This window comes from Acipenser ruthenus, chromosome 60 (genome assembly GCF_902713425.1).
Source record: "Acipenser ruthenus chromosome 60, fAciRut3.2 maternal haplotype, whole genome shotgun sequence".
NCBI lineage: Eukaryota > Metazoa > Chordata > Actinopteri > Acipenseriformes > Acipenseridae > Acipenser > Acipenser ruthenus.
Window position 1 is genome coordinate 3,169,844 of NC_081248.1, and position 27,872 is coordinate 3,197,715.

The 27,872-nt window shown below is 38.2% G+C and overlaps 1 long non-coding RNA gene across 1 annotated transcript in view; it reads right to left on the bottom strand.

The window, feature by feature from the left end:
* LOC131725066 (uncharacterized) overlaps window positions 1-4,076 on the bottom strand; it is a 43,304-nt gene extending 39,228 nt beyond the window's left edge. The window contains exons 1-2 of the long non-coding RNA XR_009320417.1: window positions 3,809-4,076; window positions 3,218-3,367 (exon numbers count right to left, since the gene is read on the bottom strand). This is a non-coding gene — a long non-coding RNA (uncharacterized LOC131725066). The remainder of the gene's footprint in view (window positions 1-3,217; window positions 3,368-3,808) is intronic.
* Window positions 4,077-27,872: the final 23,796 nt, after the last annotated feature.

Here is a 27,872-nt window from a genome sequence, read left to right on the forward strand (position 1 = left end):
CAATGGATAATTGCAAAGTATATGACATGGTTTATTTAGATTTCCAGAAAGCTTTTGACAAAGTCCTGCATAAAAGATTAATTCTCAAACTGAATGCAGTAGGGATTCAAGGAAATGCATGCACATGGATTAGGGAGTGGATAACATGTAGCAAACAGAAAGTACTGATTAGAGGAGAAACCTCAAAATGGAGCAAGGTAACCAGTGGTGTACCACAGGGATCAGTATTAGGTCCTCTGCTATTCCTAATCTACACTAATGATTTAGGATTCAGGTACAGTTGGCAAACTTGTTAAATTTGCAGGCGACAAAAATAGGAGGAATGGCAAACATTGTTGCAGTAGGAAAGGTCATTCAAAATGATCTAGACAGCATTCAGAACTGGGCAGACACATGGCAAATGACATTTAGAGAAAAAAGTTTAAAGTATTGCATGCAGGCAATAAAAATGTGCATTATAAATATCATAGGGGAGATAGTGAAATTGAAGAAGGGAACTATGAAAAAGACCTAGGAGTTTATGTTGACTCTGAAATGTCTTCATCTAGACAATGTGGGGAAGCTATAAAAAAGGCCAAGAAGGGCTGTAAAAGCACTCGCAAGAGTGCAGGATGCGCTCTATTATTATTATTTATTTCTTAGCAGACGCCCTTATCCAGGGCGACTTACAATTGTTACAAGATATCACATTATACATTATTTCACATACAATTACTCATTAGGAATAGCCTGGACGTCGCGAGTTTGAGTCCAGGCTATTCCACAGCCGACCGTGGACGGGAGCTCCGAGGGGGCGGCGCTCAATTGGCCGAGCGTCGCTCGGGGGGAGGGAGGGTTAGGTCGGCCAGGGTGTCCTCGACTCACCGCGCACCAGCGACCCCTGTAGTCTGGCCGGGCGCCTGCGGGCTTGCCTGTAAGCTGCCCAGAGCTACGTTGTCCTCCGACGCTGTAGCTCTGAGGCGGCTGCACGGTGAGTTCGCAGTGTGTAAGCGGGCGGCTGACGGCACACGCTTCGGAGGACAGCGTGTGTTCACCTTCGCCCCTCCCAAGTCAGCGCAGGGGTGGTAGCGGTGAGCCTAAAAAATAATTGGGCATTTCAAATTGGGGAGAAAATAATAAAAACTAATTGGCAACGGCTAAATTTAAAAAAAAAAAAAAAAAAAAAGAAAAAAAAAAAAAGGCCAACAAGATGCTCGGATATATTGTGAGAAGTGTTGAATTTAAATCAAGGGAAGTAATGTTAAAAACTTTACAATGCATTAGTAAGACCTCACCTAGAATATTGTGTACAGTTCTGGTCACCTTGTTACAAAAAGGATATTGCTGCTCTAGAAAGAGTGCAAAGAAGAGCAACCAGAATTATCCCGGGTTTAAAAGGCATGTCATATGCAGACAGGCTAAAAGAATTGAATCTTTTCAGTCTTGAACAAAGATCCGATTCAAACATTCAATATCCTAAAATGTATGTGTCAACCCGGGGGACTTCTTTGACTTGAAAAAAGAAACAAGGACCAGGGGTCACAAATGGAGATTAGATAAAGGGGCATTCAGAACAGAAAATAGGAGGCACTTTTTTTACACAGAGAATTGTGAGGGTCTGGAACCAACTCCCCAGTAATGTTGTTGAAGCCGACACCCTGGGATCCTTCAAGAAGCTGCTTGATGAGATTCTGGGATCAATAAGCTACTAAGAACAAAACGAGCAAGATGGACTAAATGGCCTCCTCTCGTTTGTAAACTTTCTTATGTTCTTAAAAAATTTAACCCTTGTCCAGGGTACTACATAAACACGAATGTGATTTCTGCAGTAAGTAGTTGTACTTTAATTTCATAAAAATTAAACCTAGTAAGCCGTGTATTGCAGTGTTTTGTGGCAGACACCAAGCACCAGCCAAGATGGGAGCATATTTCCTATAGTAGTTCATGCTAAATCGCCTTAAGTGGTATGTCGCTTTCTGTTAATCTGTATTAACAAAATTAATATGAAATACCCAAAACCATTTGTATGTAATTTGTACACCAAAGGGATTATCCAATTCAACATTACTCTTTTCCATTTGAAGTAGTTTACATGTTTTTCCATTTCATATACCTATAAATTGATATTTATGTACTGGACTTCTACTTTCAAGCTCTGCTGTTCAAGTAATGCCAATACATTATTTATTGTTATTTGTATTTATTGTAATCAAGCAACAGTTAACGGAATTAAATAAATGAAAGACAAAATACAACTTACTGTAGAAAGCGATTTAATGTTTACAGAAAATGCACAGAAACAAACTTCTGAAAACTGTAAAATCAACAGTTTGAAATCGCAATTCTCGCAACTGCATTTTTAAAAATGTACTTAATACACTTGCGTATTCTCAGACTGTAGTGAATGAGAAACAACAACATGGGAAAGTATATTTCCTCAGAATCTTGGAAGACTAGAAATAAATTTAAGGACTGGTTGGTTCCATGAATATTTTTTGAAACTTAAAATGTGTTTTTTTTGTATAAAATGCAAAGGAAAAAATTGAATACATGAAAAATAGAAAACAAACACACAGCTCATGGCTTACCTTTTCTGTAGTCAAATTTACTACCAATTAATGCAATGCAATGTGGGGGCGGATATTGTTTCAATCTATCAGCACCAAGCGTTGGCGTGCTGTAAGCCGTTACTTTCTGAAAGTCTGGTAGCAGCTGGTTTTGTTGTGATAACTGATTCCAGTAATGTCTGATAAAACGTGTAAAACATCCAGCACTACATTTAAAACAAAGACGAGCAAAGAATATTTTAACTATTAACATACATATGTCAATATCGATCAATAAATAAGCCATATTATCAGGATGTACATGTTACTGTTTGTTTAGCACTTCCTAATAAGATGCATGTTGGAATTATAAGTACTGTACAGCGCTGTGCAGATGGGAGTGGTTCTGCCATGTTGTTATTTGTGTTTGTACTCAAATGCTCAGTTAGTAAATAGTCTGGATTTTATGCTGAAACACGTGTCCAATTTTATGGATTTACTATTTCAAAAACAGTAACTTAAGACTGAACAGTAAAAATTACGTTTACCAGAGCTTCTTAGCAAAAATAAATAATTTCGCCTCGCTCGGCATTTCTAATTCAACTTTGCCTAACCCCCCTCCCCCCTATTAAACAAAGTTAGGCGTCCTGAATGAATGAATGAATGAATGAATAAATAAAATACATACATACCAGTTACTAACAGCCGTCTGTTTCAATGAGAAACAAAGGGAATCAGGTCTTGTTCAATCTCAGCTGTCCACCTTAGCTTTGGGCTGCAGCGGCACCGCTCGAGTGACTCGAATCCTTTTTCATCCTTTTTCATCCTTGGTCTCGTCAGCGCTTTGAAATAAGAAGATAAGAAAGTTTACAAACGAGAGGAGGCCATTCAGCCCATCTTGCTCGTTTGGTTCTTAGTAGCTTATTGATCCCAGAATCTCATCAAGCAGCTTCTTGAAGGATCCCAGGGTGTCAGCTTCAACAATATTACTGGGGAAACGACATTATTCTTGGGAAACGGTAACGGTATTAAAAAAAAAAAAAAAAAAAAAAAAAGCAATTCTTGGGTTATTCGGCTTAAAACAACCCCAATAAAACATATGTATTCGTGTAAATGCCCCTGTCAGGGACTATTTTTTTTAAAAAACTACAACATTTACTGTTACATCGTTTCCAACAAGTTGTAAATAATAAATTGTGTGGCAATTTTGAAAAGTTCATTTAACGGTTAGCCTACTATCACGATAATTTTTTGTAATAAATTATTTTAAAAAAATAACTTACCTCGCTTCCAGTTTCTAGAATAATAATATAATAAATAACCAACAACTGAGGTAAATTCAGTGTAGTTAAAGAGAACAAAAAGCCAAATGAAATAAAAGCCGTTGCTTCTTTACTGTTTGAAATGCAGCTCGAGAGAGACTCCAGACAAGCTTCCCGCTTCACTCTGTGCGCGTGCGGCTGCTTCAGACAAAAGTTGTATTTCATCACCCTAAGAAGTTACATTTGTAATGTCTGGCACCTGTTTTGTAATAAATAATCAATCTGTTATTGCAACCAATAAGGTAACTGATAAGCTTGTAAAGAAAATAAAAGGGCGGGACTAGCGCAGTGTGTGTGAGCCCGAGTGCACAGTTAAGCCCGACTCAAGCAGTCCCGACTCATCTCATCGGCCGTACAGTCTGGATGAATCGTAGCAGTGTGCGCGCCCTTAAAACCAAGATTACACAGATTTCAGTCGAGATGTCTTCAGATTTGAAGACTGACTGAGACCGATTAGTCATGAGGGTGTCAACCAATGGTGAAGCAAGTTTAAGTGACATAGCTTATCATGTAACTTGTCATACAAGATGACGGAATATTGACAGCTTTAGTTCCACAGGTAAAAATACATTAGTCTTGAAATGCTCCGAGTGTCCCGAATTCATAAATACCAGATATGTGCACATTTGAATAGTAAACGCCTAAAAAACTAATCAAAAGGTAAATTATCAGTTTACCTGTTCATTATCAATCTACTGGCAGCCTATATTTTCTTACTGCGCTAAAACAGAAGTAACCAGTGCGTCGATCTCCAATAGGTCACAAATCACAAGCCCCTAGATCCACACGCTGAGAAAAAAACGTCAAATAAAAACCAGGTTGGATTTTATCTGCAACAGGCTAAAGTGTAGTAGACAAACTATACAAAAAGCCAAACGCTGCCTGAAACGTTTGCACGGTGTAAATGATCAATAGCTTAATTAATAGACTAAGCGCTTCTTTTGATTGCCTCGCGGCGCTGTCTCTGACGTCTAATCAGCATACGATGCCAGGCACAATGTGAGGGTCGCTGTTGGGCTAAGTTTATACAAAAAATGTGTACAGGGCAGTATTAATTAACTGTACATGCATAGTAAATCACCAGTGTATCGTTGTGGTCAGTAATTAAGTCTTAGCAGTGTGCGACACCCAGTCGGGAAAAACTCAATTGTGATGTCAAAACAAAACTGAGCACAACCGATCTTAACTGCGGGAAAGAGATAACCAGCCAGAATCGGTATTTAGCTGGGGAGTTTGAGCGTGTCCAGAGGGAGGCATGTAGTACACACAGACACGCAGCCGCGCAACATTGTACATGTCCAACCATTTCACCAAGAGCGGATCTAATACAGCTGGAGCCTGTCAGGCTGCTGCGTGATTACCCTCAGCTGCAGCGGGCTGCCGATCAGGGTAAGACAAAACCTCTTTTCTCATTCAATGTGTTGATATTTTCGCCTTCAGAATAAACCCTGTAGTTTTACACAATTATTAAATACTATAGTGCAGGAGGTTTTAAAGGGGACGGATTGTGTTATGTATGAGGCGCTGTACAGGTTAAAAAAAGCATTCATTCAATGGTCATTCATGTTGGTTCACTGGCATATGCATTGGTTTAATGTGGCATATCTATTGGTTTACTGTGGCATATGTATTGGTTTACGGTGGCATATGTACTGGTTCGCTGGCATATGCATCAGTTCTCTCACGCATGCATGGTTTGATGGTGCATGTATAGAAAAATAACTCTAAGGCGGCACAATTTAGACCCTCTGGTCCTGCTTTATTAGCACAATTTCGCCTTCGTTTGATTTATTTCTGTTTTCCTGTGGGACATACTGTAAAACTGAAATAAATATTTAACATTAAGACACTGAGGTTTTTTTCTTTTTTAAATATTATTTTCCTCAGGCAAACACAATGGCCATCAAAAGCTGGTGCACAATTAAAGCGAAAGGCCCCACTTCATGTTCGCTGCCGGCTAATAATGCAGCATGGCAGCAGATACACCTCAAAAAAATAATATAAACTGAACCAAGACTTTTCCAAACTGTAGCCAGTACGGGTATGATTACACCGTGTAACAAATTTTTATTTTTTTTTTGTTCCTGGGTAGTAAGTGTTATTTCCTAATTGCTTTGCCTCAAAAGTATAGAAAATGGCTATTATTCCCCACAAACTTTGCTTTTGTGACCAGGACAGTGATATTTTGAAATTTACCTATTTTCCAGAACATTCCAGATAGATTCAGTGCTGAGTAAACTTGGAGTAACTTCTAGAACTTTCTAGAACTTTCCAGTAATATAAATAGTAGTATAACTACAGGGGCCTTAAGCCCACCAGTTCAGTTTAGTTCCAGCTGCCTAAGTGGATACATATCTGCATTTTTCTGAGATGGCATCAAGAGGCTGCAAGCATCCGGCAGACGCATTTTGCTATGTCTGCGGCCAATTTATCAAGACAAGAGCGAAAAAGTACTCCGTGGAAGCATCTGCTAAGATGTGTGAGGCCTACAAGGCATATTTCGGCATGCCTGTCGGGGATCAAGACAAACCCCGGGCACCTCATTTCACCTGCGAGTACTGCAAAAAAACTCTGGAAGGTAAGATGGACAATTGTTGCTCGGAATTTTATGTTATAAAATTTGTTAAAATTTTTAAAATTGTAAAAGTTTTTAATTTTAAAATGTTTTACAATTTTCAATGTTATTGAAAAAATATATCATATATGAAAAATGTTGCGAGAATCTCTTACACATTAGTCATGGGTGAAATAAATGTATTTTTGTAGGATGGTACAGAGGGGAAAAGAGTGCCATGAAGTTCGCTATCCCAGGAATTTGGCAGGAACCCACTAACCACTCAAGCAACTGCTACTTCTGCATGGTGGACCCTTCCAAACGTAGGACTGGCAAGAATGCACCTGCTATCACGTATCCGGACCTTCCTTCATCCATCGCCCCGGTGCCACACTGCCATGAGCTCCCCATACCCACTCCTCCGGAGAGAGAGCAGCTGTCTTTAGAAGAGAGCAGCAAGTCAGAGAGCGAGGAAGACGTTGTAGATCCAGATGACAATTTCAGAGGTGGAGCTGAGGAGAGAAACCCATACTACCCCAACCAAAAAGACCTCAACGACTTAATTAGAGATCTTGGTCTCACCAAGTCCAATGCCGAGCTTTTGACGTCTAGGCTCAAGCAGTGGAACTTGTTGGATGAAAGTGTGAAAGTCGCAGATCAGAGGAAGCGTCACCAACCTTTTTCCAGCTTCTTCACCCGTCAAGATGGGCTCTGCTTCTGCCACAATGTGACCAGTCTGTTCGAGGCAATCGGAATCGCCTGTAACCAGAAATCTCGAAAAACTACTCACTTCTAAATCTTTTTGTATTACTTTAGTATAAATACATGTTAATTTGGATTCATATGTTGTTTTTTTCTGACTTTATGTGAACGAAAAGACACAAATTCACCCGTTTTCTCATTGGAAATAGGTAAATTTCAAAATATCACTGTCCTGGTCACAAAAGCAAAGTTTGTGGGGAATAATAGCCATTTTCTATACTTTTGAGGCATAAGCAATTAGGAAATAACACTTACTACCCAGGAACAAAAATTGTGTTACATAGTGTTATTAATGTTATTATCTTCATTATTATTATTATAACGTGCATGGCCTTGGAGCAGGTCCAAGGATGCATGCAGTTTTATTTCAAACATTTCTAGAATATTTGCTTCAGAGACGGAGAAAATATATAAATAGAATATAGGAAAAATATGCGAACAGCCATTTTTTTTGCTGGTGTCTGGCAAGAACCGTTTTACTAACTCGTGTAACTTAAAACACAGTAATTACACTGGAAAGGCTGGTATTATATTACACATACACACTGTACAGTATACAATACATACTGTAACTAAGAACTTTATTTTTAAGAACTGTTGCAGCTGCATCAACGCTGGGAAACGAAATGCACCGCGCGCGCACACACTCGCGCTCACTAAATACGAGACAAATGGTTGTAATCTCTGCCCTAATGTTGTTCGTTTATTTAAAATAACCTTGTGGACATGCATGCACATACAGAACTGTAGACATACTGAAACACACTAATTATTTGAAAAAAAAAATACCGCGATCTCGTGCTGTATGAAATGTTTTGTAATCAGATTTTATTTTTTTTGAAACGCTGTTGTAACTGAACAGCAGGCAAAAAAAACAAAACACCACTTATTTAAACCAGAACACAATCGTAATACTAATATGTTTAATACATGCGCTTTACAAGTCACACGAATACAGTTTGCTTAAAAATCGGCATATAATTTTTTTTACAACAGTCACAAATCCTGAATCTGTTGCAAAAAAGCCGCGCGTGTAAGCCATTGAAAAGACGCTGAGGAGGGAGGAAGGAGGAGGGGGGGTCGACTTTGCAAGCGTATCTTTCAGGTAATGAGTGCCATAGACAGAACTGTTCAGAATTGCTTGCTCTATTAAATACAATTGTAAGGATGAAGATCGCACGGTTATTCACAGAGAATCCCTCCCCAAAACAGCGGACATGTGAGAGTAATAGGAGCTGATCAGCTTGTTCTGATGTAATGTTCTTTGTTTACTTAAAATAACCACGTGGACATACAAGTGTAGCCAGGCAAACACAGGGAAACATGCGTGTTGTAGTTCTGTCGAGCTAGTAAATAAATAAAAAATAGTAATACATAAAACTACAACGAGCAGAACTTCAAAAGCGCATCACGTTGTGGCTGTCCCTTTAAAACTGCAGTGCTCTCTGACACTCGTGCTGCCAGACAGCGTAACGACGTGAAGCAGGCAGCAGTGATGTACCAAGCCTGCCGTGTACTTGTGTATTTATGTTTTTGAATTTTAAATATAACAGGTATGTGCCTCACTTTCCCTTATTAATTCCTCCCTAAGGTATTTTCCGTCATGTTTTGTCTTTAATTTAGTTAAATTCATATTTTTAAAATTATATGTATAGTTAAGGGACAAGTGGCCACCGGGTTATTAGCGGCTGCTAGATGGGTGGGTTCATATTAATTCGTGTTGAAGTAATTAGTTAAATTGTCATTTTGTGTTTGTATGATTATTATTTACACTGTATCATTATTTATTTATTTTACAGTCTCTCTGACACTCGTGTCAGACAGCGTAACGGCGTGAAGCCGACAGCACTGATGTACTAAACCTGCTGTGTACTTGTGTATTTATGTTTTTTGTCTTAAATATAACAAGTATGTGCCTCACACTACAGTATAAAAAGACATACTGTAAACTAAGAAAACATTTTTTGAAGAACTGTTGCAGCTGCATCAACGCTGGGGAAAAAATGCACCACGCGCGCGCGCACACACACCAAGTATAAGAAAAATGACTGTAATCTCTGCCTTTATGTTGTTTGTGTATTTAAAATCACCTTGTGGACATGCAGGGATATACAGAACTGTACACATACTGAAACACACACTAATTATTTGAAAAAAAATTACTGTGATCTCGTGCTGTATTGAAATGTTTTGTAATCAGATTATTTTTAAACGCTGTTGTAACTGAACAGCAGGCAAAAAAAAAAACGCACTTATTTTTAAACCAGAACACAATCGTAATACTAATATGTTTATTACATGAGCTTTACAAGTCACACGAATACAGTTTGTTTAAAAATCGGGGCGGGGCGGGGCGGGGCGGGGGGCACTTTGCAAACGTATCTTTCATTAACTGGTTATTTCAGTTAAATAAATACTAGCTGACCAGCTTCTCTGCGATAATGTTAAAAGTAACCTCGTGGACATGCAGGCAGAAGCCAAAAAAAAAACAAAAAAAAAAAAACACACCTGCACTATTCTTTAACACCAGAACCGCCACGGTAGTCATTTTGACAGTTTTGACTTTTAAAATTTAAATTACTCTGCGTGTGTTAAAGATCCATGGTTGTCTGTTCTTGACTTTTCTAAATACATGCATTAAATATTCTGACGACGTTTGAAACTCAGAATCGCAAAAAAAAAAAAAAAAAAGTTATGAGCACTTCTACCTAGAACCGCCAAAAGTAGTCATTTTGAGGGCTTGTTACAATACATGCTTTTATTATTAATATAACCTACAATAAGCTATTTTTATATGTATACAAGCCAGTTTGTTATCTGTAGCTACGCTGAGTTTACAGCAGTATGTATTTGAATAGAATATTGCTCTTGACGTCTTGATATGTGTTATCCAAATCTCTATGTATTGTAACGACGAGGCAGACAACGGGAATGCATGTCTGTGATAGGGGTAAGTTTCGGAGCGGAAGGGCAGAGGCGGGGCTGGAGAGGACTCGAGGAGACACGCACCTTTGTGTGCGTTACCTGCCTGTTTGTTCAACTCTTTCACTTAACCAGTGTTCGTTATTTTTGGTTAATTGTTATTTTATTGAATTGCTCACTGGGATATTAAACCGAGCCTTTGTTACCGGAATACCCGCCTGGATTTTATTCTTTACCGCTACTTTACAATATCAATTCCTTGCAGAACTGCCGTCTGGCTGTCTACGTGAGCATACTCTGCTGTATTATTATTATTATTATTATTATTATTATTTATTTCTTAGCAGACGCCCTTATCCAGGGCGACTTACAATCGCAAGCAAATACAAATACATTCAAGTGTTACAATATAAGTCATACAATAAGAACAAGAAATACAATAATTCTCAAGTGTGACAAACCACAATTCAATAATACAGCAGATAATAGTGAAAGTTACATCAGGATATGATTAAATAGTGATAGTTACATCAGGATATGATTAAGTACAAAATACTACAGATTAAACACTTGGCAGATTACAATATTCTGAGGTACAGGATTAAATGCAGTAAAATAGTATTACTATTACAAGAAATCGTGTTATTTTTGCGTTTTGATTTGAGAGCATCTACAGTTATATTTACATTGGCATCAGAAATTTGGAACAACTTCACTGAAAACATTGCCTGTTTAAAGCTAAACATGAATTGTGGTTTGTCACACTTGAGAATTATTGTATTTCTTGTTCTTATTGTATGACTTGTATTGTAACACTTGAATGTATTTGTATTTGGTTGCGATTGTAAGTCGCCCTGGATAAGGGCGTCTGCTAAGAAATAAATAATAATAATAATAATAATAATAATAATAATAATAAACATAAAACACTACAAAAGCACGGTGTCGCTGGACAAACAAACCTGTCAAATTTGCGATCAAGTTTTGGCTAGCAGCAGACCCTACCTCTACCTTTGCACAGATGAAACTTGCCCCACTGGTCAGAGACTGAGTGACAATGTGTTGTCAAGTTAAAGAAAAAAAAGCCTGGTTGCAACAGTAAACAAAGAAGAAGAGCGTTTCCACCGTCTGCGCAAAACGCAGTACTCAGTGAAAGCGATCACCGGTGTCCAGGTGCTGTTCTTACAATGTGCTGGACATGGCAGCCATCAATTCCTTCGTTTTGTACAATGAATGCACCGGGGAAAATATCAGTAGGAGAGATATCTTATGATGGTAGCCACGGAGCTTTGGCAGAAACATTTCGATCAGAAAACTGCAAAGCAGCAGGGAAACGCAGCTCAATCTGGATACAGTGCGCATCAAGTGACACAAGCAACAAAAAACAAACAAACAAACAAACAAACAAACAAACAATGCCAGGTAACTAAATGCATTACAAATAAAACGTTTGATATCTGTGTCCAGTATGTGGTAAATGCATAGGACAAGTTCACAAGCGTTACATCTGTGTGGATTGTGCGAATATGGGGGCTACTTTGAAGCAGTTTCCCTGAATGCACATTCCCGTTACACAATGTGAACTGAGTTATTTTCTTTTTTTATGTTATTGTTCTATAAATAATTATTTCGATTTTACAATTCTGTATGTAGGCCTACATAGTTTACAGCTGGCTGCACAATATTTTGTTTTGAAATGTTTATTTTATTATAGTTTTTCATTTTTTGAAGTCGTGCTATGCAGTAATGTGAAAAAAAGCCTTTTGTCTTATTTTTGTAAATAATGACTTCGTTTTTACAATTTTGTAGGTACATATAGCAGTATACACCTGTTTACACTATCTTCTTTTGAAATGTTTATTTTATTATAGCTTTTCGGTTTTGTAAGTCATGCATTAGGCCCTATATGCGCTAATTTCAAAAATAAAGCCTTCTATATTTATTTTTTCATTTAAATACGATGTTTCTGCTATGCAAATGTTAGATATGATGTTCATAAATAAAACTTTTGAGTTGTATCTGATAGTTTGGTTATTTCAGTTAAATAAAAGTATATACACAACTTAAGAATCGCTTCCTCTATAACCGTGTTATTTTATAATTGTAGCTGACCAGCTTCTATGCAGTAATCGTCACCTTTTCCACAGCTCACTGCTTCAGCCATAATCTTATACCTATTTAACCTTAACTTCTTACCTGTAGTATCCCACTATTACAACAAAGAACGAAATATCACTGTACTTTGCATTAACCAGCAGAAAAAAACGTAAGTTTGGTCTTTAACTAAGGGGTGGTACAAAGTTGTCCGCTTATGACCATGAAAACTCAGCATATACTGCTTAATACTATTATCACATCTAACAGTAAATTATATATTGGTTAAAAAAAATACTGTGCCCAGTTTATTTTTTAACAGTGTAAAATTGACATTTATTTTATTATTTGAATTTTTTTCATAAAATTACTATAATCTCGGGGTGTACAGAAAATTGACAGCCGGGGTATTTAAAATATGCAGCTGAAAGTTCCACAGCGCGAATTGCACTCCCACAACGAATCGCAAGTAGTTATCAAAATGAATACTAAATCAACATTTATAAAATACTAACCGTTATCCTACAAAAAACACACACGATAAAATGATGTTTTCCATTAACACAATGTTCGTGTGATTTCCATTTTCAAAAGTCTCAAACTGTATCTTGTTCTGCTGTAAAAGTCTGGAAGCCTTAAAGTTGCCTGCAACTTCTAGTTGTTATTATTATTATTTTTCTGCCAAAACACTCAAACTCACGAAATTCAGTACACTGGTCGATGTATGGATGATAGTCGGTGATATTCAGCAAATTTGCGCAAGTCACCTGTTATATTTTGCGGAATTTGTTAAAACAAATATTATCAAAAACCGCTTACTGCAGAGTTCTGAAAATTGCTATACATGTTGCTGTTAATATGAAGCTGATTGGTTCTGTGGTTTGGCAACCACATTGATTAAATGACATAAAATTACCATAAAAATATAAAATCGTCAAAATTCAATCATCTTCTCTGAAACCGCTTATCCGATTGAAACAAAAATTGGAATAAAACATCTCAGTATGGTCATCTGTTACGCTTGTTCAAGGAAAGTTGCTACTGTGAAAATCATGGCGTCCACGCTGCATGACATCATCAACATACGCAACTGGCTATAAAACTGCCTATGACTTCTTATAGGCGGCACCAAAACGCACAATATTTGACACGGATGTTGAGGACTGTGATGTGTCGTGGTCAATATGGCGGCCTTTGGATTTAATGAAAAGTTTGGACAATATTCAGAAGTCTTCTCATGAACGGTAAATAGTACAGCTGTGAAAAATTTTGCACATAGTGCGCTCATGTCCACGATTGATTCTACTTAAGGAAAAATGGATCGGTCACATGGTGTGGCAGCTATGTTGGATTTTGCGTGAAACGCTTAAACAACAACTCCCCTTTGAGCCCTTTGGCCGATTGATGTGAATCTTGGTTATACGTTATCTTTGTACTGCCCTCTAAAAAATTGTCAGGAAAAAGTTCCTACATCAACAAACATGACCACCATGAGCCAATCAATATGGGTGACATGCCAGTTTGCCCAAGTTTTACCCTGAAATGACACATTCCCACCACTGGGGACAGCTGTTAACATGGTACAGTCAACAAGCTAGAGAAAAAACTTTATTAAAAAGGCCATTTTTTGCTGGTGTTTAACTCATGCAACTTAATTACAGTGGAAAGGATGATATTAATTCACACGTACCCACAGTATACAGTATATAAAGACACATACTGTAAACTACTGTTGCAGCTGCATCCACGCGAAAAAATAATATAAAGATTAACTTGCACTATGCTTTTTAAACCAGAAGACAATCGAAACAAACAAAGGAAAAATACATAATACATGAGATTTACAAGTCATATGAATACAGTTTGCTTAAAAATCGTTATATAATTATTTTTACGACTGAACTGTGGTCAAACACAGTCACAGATCCTGAATCTGTTCCAACAAACCCAGGCATGTAACCCATTTAAAAGACGCGTGGGGTGGGGTGGGGGGGCACTTTGGGGCCATATCTTGAATTAAACGAGTTATTTTTGGTAATGAAAATGTATACACAAAACTGTTCAGAATCGCTTGCTGTATGAAATATCATTGTAACTGTAAAGATCGCGTAGTTATTCAAGGAGAATAGAAAGCAGACTTTTTTCTTTTTTTTGAACACTGTGGCAGCTACAGGATCTGCTCTTAGGTAGGCTGACACACTACTCATATCAATATATAAATGATGTTTAATATGATATTCGTTTAGTTATTTGTAGGTTTTAAAGTGTTTCTAGTATAAACCACAATGTGTTGACAAGTCAATGGGAAAATTCAAAGTTTCGAAATAAAAGTTATACGCAGTTTGTAAAACTTATGAACAAATTTGTTTTATTAAAGCTACCATGAGTATAATTTCGGCAGAATGTTAACATATGACAGGCGTCAGTTACGTTCTAACTTTTCTTTTAATTATATTAAGTTGTATTTATAGGGCTGTGTTTACAAATAAATCGTCTCTCATTCAGTAGTATCTACATACGGAATTCAAGTGAATGGGTATACTGTACTGATACGGCGTCTATGTTATTTTTTTTTTATTTCATAACTACATTCATAGTTATAATTAAGAGTAAACTGATAAAACCACAAATCGCAAATCCACAATAGGTGGCAACGAAGCAGCCAGTGTATTTAAAAGATGTATGGAGGTTTTTTTTTCACTTATCACAATATACATGATTAACCAAGGTGTGCAATATAAATAACTTATGTGTAATATACATGGCAATATAACTGCGCTACTATTGATGTGCAATAATTACTATTTATGTGCAAACTATAATGAGTTTATCAAGTGTGCAATATGATGTTTTTCATTCAGCCAGATATAATGTTTGTTGGGCCAGATGGTTAACTATTGAGTGCTATCATATAACTTTGGATGTGATTTATTATGAAATAATTTGTTCTGTATTTGAGCCAACTCTCCAAAAGGTCTATTACCTGCAGAGCACAATAACTGCTCAATTTGTACTGTCTCTCTGGGTTCTGTTCCAGCTTCTTCTCTCCCCTGTCCTGTTTATAATTAGATGATAGAGGCATTAAAATATACAAAAAGCAATACATGCTGTAGACTTTATTTTATATTGCAAAATGAAGAATAGGGCACCACACGCTCACACACACACACACAAACTCAAACAAAGAGTGATCTAGAATTTAGAACAATGTTAGCCTCTTATGTGCATTGTTTTCAAAGTCTATATGACTGCATACTATTTATAATTTTGTGTGCATCCAAATACAATTTAAATAGCCTACTAACCAATAATTCCAATATGTGGGCCAGAATGACACAGTTAGCACAGTTGTGATGATAAAGCTTCATCTATAATAACCAATGAGCTTAAATTTCACGATAACTGCTTGGAAGCCGTAAACAATAACTCTAGTTATTATTATTATTATTATTATTATTATTATTATTATTATTATTATTATATTTTGTTGTGTGCGTATATATATATGTATATTATATATATATATATATATATATATATATATATATATATATATATATATATATATATATACACACACACACACATACACCGTATTACTTCAATTTGGCGCTGCAGAGTTATTTTAAATTGATCAAAATGACTGTGGCCCTTAAACGAGGGCTGCCTTTATTAATAATACCATGCTTTACAAACACTGCGATATTTTATTAAATGATTTAAGGCATTTTAGAAACGGCGCCATGAGAGTCTCCGATCTGCAGCACTATACTCTTGTGTGTTTTTGGAGCTCGAATACAGTACATTTACTGACAGTTAACGAGAGCCTATTAGGTGGGAGTTGGGAGGTCAGGGGAGTACTGCACCAGCGAATCACGAACGTGTGTTGGTTGCTATGAGATGGGACAAGAATAGGAGAGAGAACGGTAGTTGAGTGTGATGCAGTTGTTTTTAACGAAAAATATTACCTCTGAATATTGGTTTGATTTCTGTTAAAACTAAAATATATCCTACTTGGTTATTTCTTTTTTTTTCTCACTGTAATTTACCTACTTGTTTGTAATTTCTCTGTAAGAGAAACCAAAACAAAATCTTCTCATAGATAGTAAAGCAAGTTTTATATATACAGTATATATATATATATATATATATAATTGTACAGGACTGAGTAAAATTCCAATTGAATAATAAACCAAACCACTAAACCCCCTACTAAAAGACATCTTCAGCCAGCTTTCTGACCGGCAAAGCTCTAAGTTCCTCTGAGTTTAAGTTTTCACCATCCAAGCTGACGACGAGGTAAATAGACAGCCCTTGTTTTATCCCCTGCTGTGTTGGCACTGAACTCTACTGGGGAAAAAAGGGACGTGAAGGACTGCTGTGCTGTAAGTAATTCATCTTGGGTTGTCTGTCGGGACCGTACTATAAAATAACATTTGCTTACTAAGGTGGGGGTACATTAGTTTGTATTACATGCCGGATTGAGGTTGCAGTCTCTTCGGTGGTGTCATGTACATAAGCAGATTTGCACGTTTCTTTATTTGTTGAGCCAGAGGTAGAAGAAAAAACAACTTTATGTTTCTTTATTAAGAGTGGCGTTTATTTGAAGTAATACAGTATATATTATTTATTTAAATTTAAATATTATACGCAGGTATATGTGAAGCCCACATGTATATGCATGTGTCTATCCATACATTTTATTTTAGATTTTTTTCATTTACGTATTCATTTTTCTATATTCATTTATTATCTTTTCTCTTACTTTAAATATGAGGCAGTATTAATGTAGGATAATACATTTGTGGGGGTGTGGGTTGAAGGGTTCTCTAGATCTGCATCTTGCAGAATGCACTGTGCACGGAGCGTGTGTTTGTGTGAGCTTACACCTCATTTGGGGAGGTGTGTTTAATAGTTTTTCCTTTTTCACTTTTTTCTCTTGCTCTTTTCTCCTGTCTCCTGTGCCTCCTATTCTGTTCTGAGTGTCCCTTTATCTAATCTCCATCTGGGACCCCTGGTCCTTGTTTCTTTTTTCAGGTCAAAAAAGTCCCCTGGTTCGACATTGTCTATACCTTTTAGGATTTTGAATGTTTGAATCAGATCGCCGCGTAGTCTTCTTTGTTCAAGACTGAATAGATTCAATTCTTTTAGCCTGTCTGCATACGACATGCCTTTTAAACCTAGGATAATTCTGGTTGCTCTTCTTTGCACTCTTTCTAGAGCAGCAAAAACTTTTTTTGTAACAAGGTGACCAGAACTGAACACAATATTCTAGGTGAGGTCTTACTAATGCATTGTAAAGTTTTAACATTACTTCCCTTGATTTAAATTCAACACTTCTCACAATATATCCAAGCATCTTGTTGGCCTTTTCTATAGCTTCCCCACATTGTCCAGATGAAGACATTTCTGAGTCAACAAACTCCTAGGTCTTTTTCATAGTTCCCTACTTCAATTTCAGTATCTCCCATATGATATTTATAATGCACATTTTTATTGCCTGCATGCAGTACTTTACACTTTTCTCTTAAATGTCATTTGCCATGTGTCTGCCCAATTCTGAATGCTGTCTAGATCATTTTGAATGACCTTTGCTGCTGCAACAGTGTTTGCCACTTCTCCTATTTTTGTGTCATCTGCAAATTTAACAAGTTTGCTAACTATACCAGAATCTAAATCATTAATGTAGATTAGGAATAGCAGTGGACCAAATACTGATCCCTGTGGTACACCACTGGTTACCTCGCTCCATTTTTGAGGTTTCTCCTCTAATCAGTACTTTCTGTTTGCTACATGTTAAACACTCCCTAATCCATGTGCATGCATTTCCTTGAATCCCTACTGCATTCAGTTTGAGAATTAATCTTTTATGCAGGACTTTGTCAAAAGCTTTCTGGAAATCTAAATAAACCATGTCGTATGCTTTGCAATTATCCATTTTCAATAGCCTCCTCTATTTCGTTACTATTGATGCTGTACTTCCCTGTAATGTTTTTGCACCGTATTTGCAAGACTTTGTATTTATTCACATTAAATGTCATCTGCCATGTGTCAGCCCAAGCTTGAATCTGGTCTAAATCTCTTTGTATTATTAAAGTTGCTGATTGGGAGTTGGCTACCCCTCCCAGTTTTGTGTTGTCTGCAAATTTGCATAGTTTACCGATTACCGTATTCCTTCAAATTTAAGACGCCCTCAAATTTAAGACGCAGTCCAAATTTACCACTCTCGTTTAGAGGAAAAAATAAAACATCAAATAAATATGCATTTACAAAGACAGAGTCTCAATTACGCTTTTGCATCATACAAAACTGACACAAAACAGTGTTACTGTACACAACACTCCACGGCATCAGGTATCATGTAAACCAGCAACCACAACAGTATTGAACATTGCTTGGCATGTTGAAAAATACAGTGGTCTGATCAGCATTTCCAATGTGTCCAAGCTGGTACTGTTTGTTAGAAATGCTGAAATTGTAAACGTTTCTCTTGGTAACGTCAGGAAGCTTGGTTTGTTTTTTCTCAGCAGTGTCACATTGCTGCTTGTGTATTCGGGCAGACGTCTTTGTTGTCTTTTCTTGGCAGTCAGTCACGTTGCTGTTTGTGTACTTGGGTAGTCACATCTTTTGTTGGCGATTTTAATACACACATCATTATACTGTACTTTGTCATGAAATCCGCGTGTTCAGATTCCTTTACATACTCTTTTGTATTGCTCAGCACACACTCTTATCTCAGGGGAGACGTTAGGAGGACAGAGATGTTATTACTCCTAGTGGGATATAGTTTGTGCTCTGGACCCGCAGTATATCCAGATGACTAATATAGAACTCAAGAAATTGACAGACCCATGTATTTAAAGTTTTTTACGAAATTGGAGTATGATTAGTACTCGTTCGGTTTATTAACGGTTAACAGGGACCATCTTACCCTGTCTGGGATGAGTGTGGTCCATCTTTTGCAGACTAACACAGTTGAGCTGATTGACCTCAGTTTAATTTGCCTGGTGAAGACAGCCATATCCTTTATGATTTATATTAAAGGGTAAGCATTAAGCAATTATTATTATTTTATCTCACATGTATTGCATGTATTGCTATAAGGGACTCACGCTATGTTTTAGAAATAAGAGAGAGTTTTGTTGAATGTGCTGAAATAGACCATTGGGTACTTTAGGTGACGTGTTCTTGGCCTGCTTGTCGGCCTTGATTAACACATATATACATGTATTAAAGTGTTAATGTTGATATCGGTTAAGACACTGGACTGCCCAGTGTGTCTGTCAGCTGGGGATACGACGTAGCCTGTAGCTACTCTATCCAATATTTAACCGTTAATAAACCAAACGAGTACTAATCATACTCCGATTTCGTAAAAAACTTTAAATACATGAGTCTGTCAATTTCTTGAGTTCTATATTAGTCATCTGGATATACTGCGGGTCCAGAGCACAAACTATATCCCACTAGGAGTAATAACATCTCTGTCCTCCTAACGTCTCCCCTGAGATAAGAGTGTGTGCTGAGCAATACAAAAGAGTATGTAAAGGAATCTGAACACGCGGATTTCGTGACATTTGGCACCCTGAACGTGGGGCACGAAGATATACTCCATATGACTAATTGTGACATTAATCGTGCACAAACCTTCCGGTAATTAAGTCTAGCAAATACGAGAGGAAAAAGAACAGGCTATTATAGATAAATAGCTTAGGTTAATTGGAAACATCTATAAAAAGGAAAACGACTCAGGAACTCCTTGCAATGGACGACAATGTGGAAGATAGAGATCAATTAGTTATAGATAATATATATCAGAGTATGACTAATATGGATAAAATTACAGATGAAAATGAAGTAGAAACTTTAGATAAATGTGACGTAATTAAGGAGGAGTCTCAATCCTCCTGCTCTGTGTCAGAAACAGGGGAAGAGACTGCTAATAAAAAACCGGGTATGTGGAAGAAAGCTGTTACTTATCTTACCAGATCCAGAGAAAGAAAAAAAAGAAAAGTAGATAACCCAAGTCGTAAATCCGCTGAAGGCGGTACAAGCAGAGAGAACTCAGTAAGTCCGCCTCGGGGAGCGACAGCTAGACTAGAAAGAGGTAGAGCATCAGCTCCACCCACTAATACATACGATCTGCGATCAGGTCCTAAAGGGAGTAGAATACAAGCACAGAAAGTAACTACCTCTAAAAAAACTCAAAGCGCTGAATACACTAGACCTCCAAAATATAATCCATTGGCAGTTACAGGTTATCAAGCTATGAAAGAGGAGGTACGCAGGGTTTTAGGTCAGACCATGAATCATGAAATAGGAGTACAATGTGACAGTCTGCTTGTGAGCCCTCACTCGAGCCTAGCATACGTTCAAACACACGAATCCTCCGATGTCCCCTTGCATCTTATTTAATTGGAAATAGGAGAATTACGTTTGGAAGTATACCATGGTAACATTATTAAATTGCCAGTAGATGTAATAATAAATCCAGCTAATAAAGACCTCATACATGGAGGAGGTGTCGCTAGAGCCCTGTCTGAGGCAGGCGGGTTAATAATTCAGGAAGAGAGCTACGAGTGGATTAGAATGAAAGGCAGCATTAGAAGTGGAGAAACGGCTGTAACTGCAGCTGGTTTGTTACCTGCATTTGCAATTATTCACGTTGTCGGTCCTAGAGAAGGGGATGCTGAATTCAGCCAAAAATTAAGTGAAGCAGTATTAGCAGCTCTTGATACTGCCTCTTTTAATGCAGGTTCGGTTAGCATACCTCTCATTAGTGCAGGGATATTTTCACCTGGGAATCAGAATAATGAACTCTGTATGGAGGGAATAGTAAGAGCCTGTTTCCAATGGGCAGGAACACATCAGACCAGAATAGTTAAAACAATCAAACTAATTCATAATGAAAGACGTGTTGCAGCACAATGGGCGAATATTTGTTCCCAAGTTCAGCAAGAAACAGAGCAAGAACAAGGGAGAGTGTTACTCACTCACCAACCTAGACAGGTATGGAATAGCACTCCGAATCTTCCACCACCTCCCTCAACCGCCGGTATTTCTTATAATATCGTTTCTCGTTATCGTCATTTAGAAACTCAAATAAGAGAATTAGGACAATATGTAAACAATTGGACAATTGCCTCCTGCAGAGCTATCTCCCATATTAGAAGTAACATCCCAACCAGTCACCACTAATTTTGAAAATACGGAGGCTCCAATAGAGCAGAGAAATACAATAAACCCAGATTGTAGGTCAGGTAACCCAGTCATAAATAACCCTCAACGAAGTGCTCTGCTACGGAGGGAACTAATGGCAGCAGTGGAGGAAATTGATGAAGATAGTTGTTTGTCTGCTGAAAAACAAGGAACTAATGATATTGACTCTGTTGAGGGTGTGGAGCAGAGAACTCCACTCCGTGTTTTAACTTATCCCTATATTAATTGTATTGCTAGAGCTACTCGCCATGACATTACTATGCGTGAAAGCATGCAGTTATTAGACAACCTGGTATATTTGTGTCAAGAAGGAGAAAGACATGCGCTTGATCCGGACATGACCAATCTTAAACAGCAGATTGCCCAACTTAATATTACTGCGAGTCAGCTATCAGGAATAAATGCGATCCTAACTGAGGAAAGAGAGAGAGAGATAGGGTTAGGTTAGTTGAAATGCAAACTCAATTGCTACGCAGCCAGCAAATGCTGGGGGAAGTGAATGGTATTATTCATACTATCGCTCAGCAGAATGAGGAAATGGAAATAGCTGATGATGATGATATATCTCAAACTTCCTCTCAAGAAGCCAGAGGTGAGCACCCTGGTGTAAGTACAATTGCTCCCAAGTACGATTATACTTTACATCCAGGTGCCTTAGACCCTATTCCAGGTACGCGTGATTATTTACTTAGCAGGGAAAGAAATGCTGCTGCCACTGCAGGATATCAGGCTAGGGTTAACGATGCAGTACGAAGAGATCCTAAAACAAATAGGGCTTTGCCTCTTAAATTTGACGATCAAATGGATGAGGACTCAGAAATGCTTCTGCCAAGACGTTTTCCTAATCCTACTGTAAGCACTGAAACACACCAGAAACAGGAAAATGCTTCCTTGCTTAGTAGAGCTCAGGTAAATGTGGAAATGGTTAAACTATTTAAAAGCACCATGAGCGCTCCTGTAAAAGGGAATCTTTCAGGGTGGCTCACGCGATTAAAAAACTTAATTGGAACAATGAATCCCATAGATCAGCATACCGGACGGTTTTACTTGATGGGAATAAAAGGACTTCTTCCAACAGGCGCTTGTTTACCAGCCTGTATAACTGCACAGAATTGATGAAGCTAAAAACCTCTCTCATGAAGGTCTCGGACATCTGGTAGATTATATTTCTAAATATATCCCAGAACAGCAATGTTTAGATATACTTATGGATTGCATTAATGCACACCATGAAGCCACTCCCCTTCCATCTCTACTGCTGGCCAAAATGAATACAGATGACACAGTTAAAGTACAAATGGAGCAAGCAAAAACTGCTATAAGTCAATATATTAGATCCAACGGTGTTAAACTCACTAAATCCATTAAAACTGTTCACCCTCTTGGTGTTGAAGGAACGATTCCAAAAAACCAGACTAATCTGTAGAAAATACAAAACAAAACCGAGAAACGTGATCTATTTTCTCAGCGGTCAGATCTTTTGCCCCAAGGAGTGTATCACTCAGATTCTGGACCCGGTTTAAGGGGTCATCAGGTTCGCTCAGGAGCACTACCTGTTCAATCCCAGGGACCTCAGAATTACACTACGGGAAGAAGCGGTTACGGAGATAATTTTAAGAGCAACCGAGGAAGGGTTAATTTTAATCCTCCTCAACGACAATTCAACCAGTCAGGACAGCGCTAGGACTGGGGCAACCCCCTAGCACAACCCTATGCTGAAGTACATGTTAATGGGCAGTTCTTACTGGCTCTCCTAGACTCGGGAGCCCAAGTCTCCATGATGTGTGACAGCATTGATGTAGAGGGGGAGCCAATTGATGAATCTGTTGTATTATCGGGCATAGGTAATTGTAAAACACAATGAAAAGGAAGCTGAATGTAACATAGTGCTAGTAGGGAAACAAGCAATGAACGCGCAAAAAATGATAATAGGATTTCCTGATTTTGAAAAGTTAGGAATAAGAATAGTAAATGTGAATAACACACAGATTTATGTGTCAGAAAAAATAAAGGAACAACTTGACAAAACAACGGCAAAAAATAAAACTGTGCTAAGTAAGATACTTAATGATTTTGAAGCTTATTTTACAAAGGATAAAAATGCAGTCGGTCGATATATAGGAGAACCTGTAGTAATAGAAGGAGGAGTACATTCCTGGCAGCCTCAATACCCTATAAAAGCCGAAGCAATAGCCAGTCTAAAAATTACGATTGACGAACTGTTAAAGCAAGGTGTTTTAGAATCATGCCATTCTACCACTAATACACCCATACTTGTGGTAAAAAAGCCGGATGGCTCCTGGCAGCCGGTGTTAGATTATCAAGCACTTAATCGAGTAACTAAACCCTGGAAAGCTCAGTTTTCTCATGTGTCCGGAATGCTAGAGAATGTGAAACGGGGAAAATTGAAAACCTCTATAGATCTAGCTAATGGTTTCTGGTCTATACCTGTTAGAAAAGAGGACAGGTTCAAAACAGCCTTTACATTTCAAGGGAGGCAGTTCGCCTGGGTCGGTCTCCCGCAAGGGTATTGCAACGCGCCCGTAATCTTCCAAGAAGCGGTCCAAACTACACTTGAAAATATACCTGAGGTAATTAATTACATCGACGACATCTATTTCTCTCATGATGATGAAACAGAACATTTAGAATGCCTCAGGAAAGTCTTGGGAGCCCTGACGGAGAAAGGGTTTCTAATTAATATCAAAAAATCTCAAATTTGTCGGGGGCAAGTGCAGTTTCTTGGAATGGAAATTAAGTATCAGGGTATGAATCTGAGTACAGCTTACAAAGGAAAAATTAGCAGTGTCTCCACCCCGAAAACGAAACGACAGCTTCAGGCTGTGATGGAACTGTTTAATTATGCGAGAAATACAGTACCAGGATACTCGATCCTGGCAGGACCGTTATATCAAAAAATCTCCCAGTGTAACACTGAGGGAGAATGGGTCTCGTGGACAGAGGAGGATGAACTTATAGACTGACACAGCTTAAAACACTAATACAAGAAGCACAAAACATAACCACTAGGGTGAGTGGTGAGCCTTTGGAGGCTCATTTCCACATTGGAGAACAGGCTGCAGTAGTAGTTGTAAAAAATAAAGGCGATGAAATGCCAATTAAATATTTGGGTTTCAATTTCTCTTCCATTGAACAGCAGTTCTGTTATGATGAAAGGATGACTACACTCACAAGAGTAATGCCATCTTTGTTCAATTTAGCTCAGGATGATCTTATTGAAGTTTTCAGTGATATCCCAGGATTAGCTACCCTGACAAAGAGATCACTGATAAACACAAAAGCGCTGAAACCAAGGTGGGATAGATGGGTTACTTTGCTAGCTGACCCTAGAATAGTCTTTACCACCTTCCCTGAGCTAACCTCTAACCTCAGTAAAAAATTCCAGCACCTTCCCCCATTTGAAGAATGGGAGGAACAAACAGTTCCAGCAGGGCAATCATTGACGCCTGACTGGTTGGTATTCACCGACGGGTCCTGTCAAACAGTGGAAGGCAAGCCAATCTGTGGGATAGGAATTTCCGTAGGACGCGACCGAAATGGAATTTATGAGGAAATTCTATGCCACGCCGCAGTGGTATCAGGTTGAACTGCTCAATTAGCAGAAGTAAAAGCTCTATTGAAGGGACTTGAAATGGCTCATGATTTGGGGACGCCCAAAGAGACCATAATATTATTAACAGACACTCACTATTGTGCCCAAGCATTCAACATTTACTCTCTAGCGTGGAAAGCAAATGGTTTTTCTGACCATAGGGGTAGTCCTGTGGCACATGCTAATATATGGAGAGAGAGTGAAAAATTAAGAAGTAATAGACTCAGTGTACAGCATACAGCAGGTCACCTGAGGGGGAAGGATGTAACTATAGTTGGAAATAATCGCGCTGATGAATTGGCACGAGGGGCAGTACAAGGTCATCAAAATTTGACTTTTCAAGCATCAGCAGCAAAACAGATTAGTCTGCTTGCAGGAGGGGGATTGGGTATGCTGGAAAAATTACCACAAAGATCCCAAGCCTCTAGCAGTGTACTGGCATCCTCCTACTCAAATAATTAGAATACCACAGGAATACTGCGGTAATTCTACATAAGATCAATGAGAAATCTGTTTCTGTCCTTCAGCTAAAAAAGGTACCGAGACCATGGGCAAGATAGGAGCTCTCCTAGCGAAAGCTGAAAGAAGGACCACCAGAATGAATTGCCTAGTAATACTATTAATTTTCTTACTTTGTACTCTCACAGCCCTTATAGCAACAGTCATTTGTTTATCACTGACTCTGGATAGACATATAGTAGAAAGCTATAAAGAATCAGGAAGAAATAGACAAAAGCGATCACCTATTACATCTGAGGGATTAGGGGCCGAAGTCATAGTTAGGAATGGGAAAGAGTTACTGATAACCTCTGGGTCACAGACCAAGACCATAAAATATGAGTTTACAAGTCAGGATTTTGCACAGAGATGGGCATATATGTCTCTGTCAGAGGAGGATTTGGAAATAGTACTGAGGGCTATCGAAAATGTGATTGAGGGAGTGGAACTTGATGTCACAGATAAAGGAGTAAAACTGCCTAGGGAACTAATGCCTGAATATATTAGATGTGCGGATGTAAGAAACTGCTGGATAGGCGAACGAATGAACCAAGCTGTTTTATGGTACCAAAGGCCAAAGGGAATAAGAGCAGGAGCTGTTGTACTGAAATCATGGAACAACTGCATGGATGTGAGTAAACTGAAAGATTGCCCATATTGGAATCCTCAGGAAGGATTAGTAAGAATTATTGAGGAACAGGGACAATGTTTGAAGGGAATACGGACCGTGGAAAATACTGATGGGCCGGAGAGCTCACAGAGAGGTACCGCTCTGGTGGACTCTCCAGTTACGGAGTATGCCACAGCTACCGATTCTTTTTCATTTCAAGGAACTACAATCACCAACACTGTTTTCACAACTGAATTGAGTGCAGTTTCCTCCAGTCCACCTGGCCTTCCTAACAGAACTTTCTCAAATCCAACACCTATAGTTAATACCCATACAAACACACTGTACGCTATTCCCACTCCTTTGACCACTGAACAGATAGTTTGCTTCGAAAAAATGACTAATGACAAACCTAATACTACATATGTATGGATTGGTCACTCAGCTAATTATGATAGTAAATCATGTCACTATTTGAAATTAATAACGTGGGCTTATCCCGAATGTAGAGAAAATAATTTAGGAGGAATACAAGCAGTTTATCCAGTTACTATACAGCCATTAAGACAGAATTATACAGTAAAGGCTGGTACTTATGAAGATTATAGCAGAATCAAAGGATATTGAGACACTCCACTTGATGAGTTCGGGTATCAAGCCTATGGTGCGGTTTTTGCGCAAAGACTTGAACAATATTTGAGGGGAATAAGGAACGTTGTGGCTGGTAAATATCCCATGCAGTATTTTGCTGAAAACATTGAGGAATATTTGTTCATAGCAGAAAACAAGTACCAAGAACATAAACAAAAACAACTGGCAATTACTGAGGTAATAGGGGGTAAGCAAATAGAACAAGGGTATGAAATAGTAATCCGAATCACAATTCCACAAGTAGAAAAGTACTATGAGGAATCATTTGATGTAATAAATCAAATATTTATTGCATCAAATTATTTCTTATTTCTTAGCGTCTGCTAAGAAATAAGAAATAAGAATAAATTATGGGATTTTGGAACCAGAAGATGGGGTTACAGAAAAACTAAAAGAGAATTCAATTTTGACCTGGTAGCAATAGACTTTGAGGGGATTACTCATTTGGATGAATCACAATGTGAAGAAACTAATAAAAGGATAGTATGCTCAGAACAAGCTAAAAGAAAGCCCTGTTATTTGGGTGATTCCGTGATGAAAGGGTATCATATTTAGTGGCTAGTGTAGGAATACACCAGCTCCCGTCAGGGAAATACTTAATACAGGACACAGGACTTTGTTTTAATCAAACCCTGTCACCTGATATCATTCCGGTGATGGAGAAGAGGAAATGTGAGGGAATAACCTTGCAACCTAATTTCGATATGAAACAAACAAGAAATGAAGTTTACACCTTCGGAGGTGGGACTAAACACACTTATGGTGTAATAATTGATTGGTTGATCGAATCCTCACGGGATGTGACTATTAGAGGTAGGAGATCTCCTGCTGTTGTTGAAGAGATGGCACAAATAGTACAACAAGACGAATATTGGTATTGAGGGTTGTGGCAGGAACGGCTGAGGGTCTGACGTCACGGCAGAAGAAGGGACAACCAAAACAAAAAGGTATTGTGCAGTGGCGCGGGCGCCGTTTTATTTAAAGAATCCAAAATAAATAAAATATTCAAACAGAAAACACTCGCTCACAGAGCAAAATAAATAATTAAACAAAAAGAAATCACTAACACAAAAACACAGGTCAGGCTGGGCAGATCGCCGTC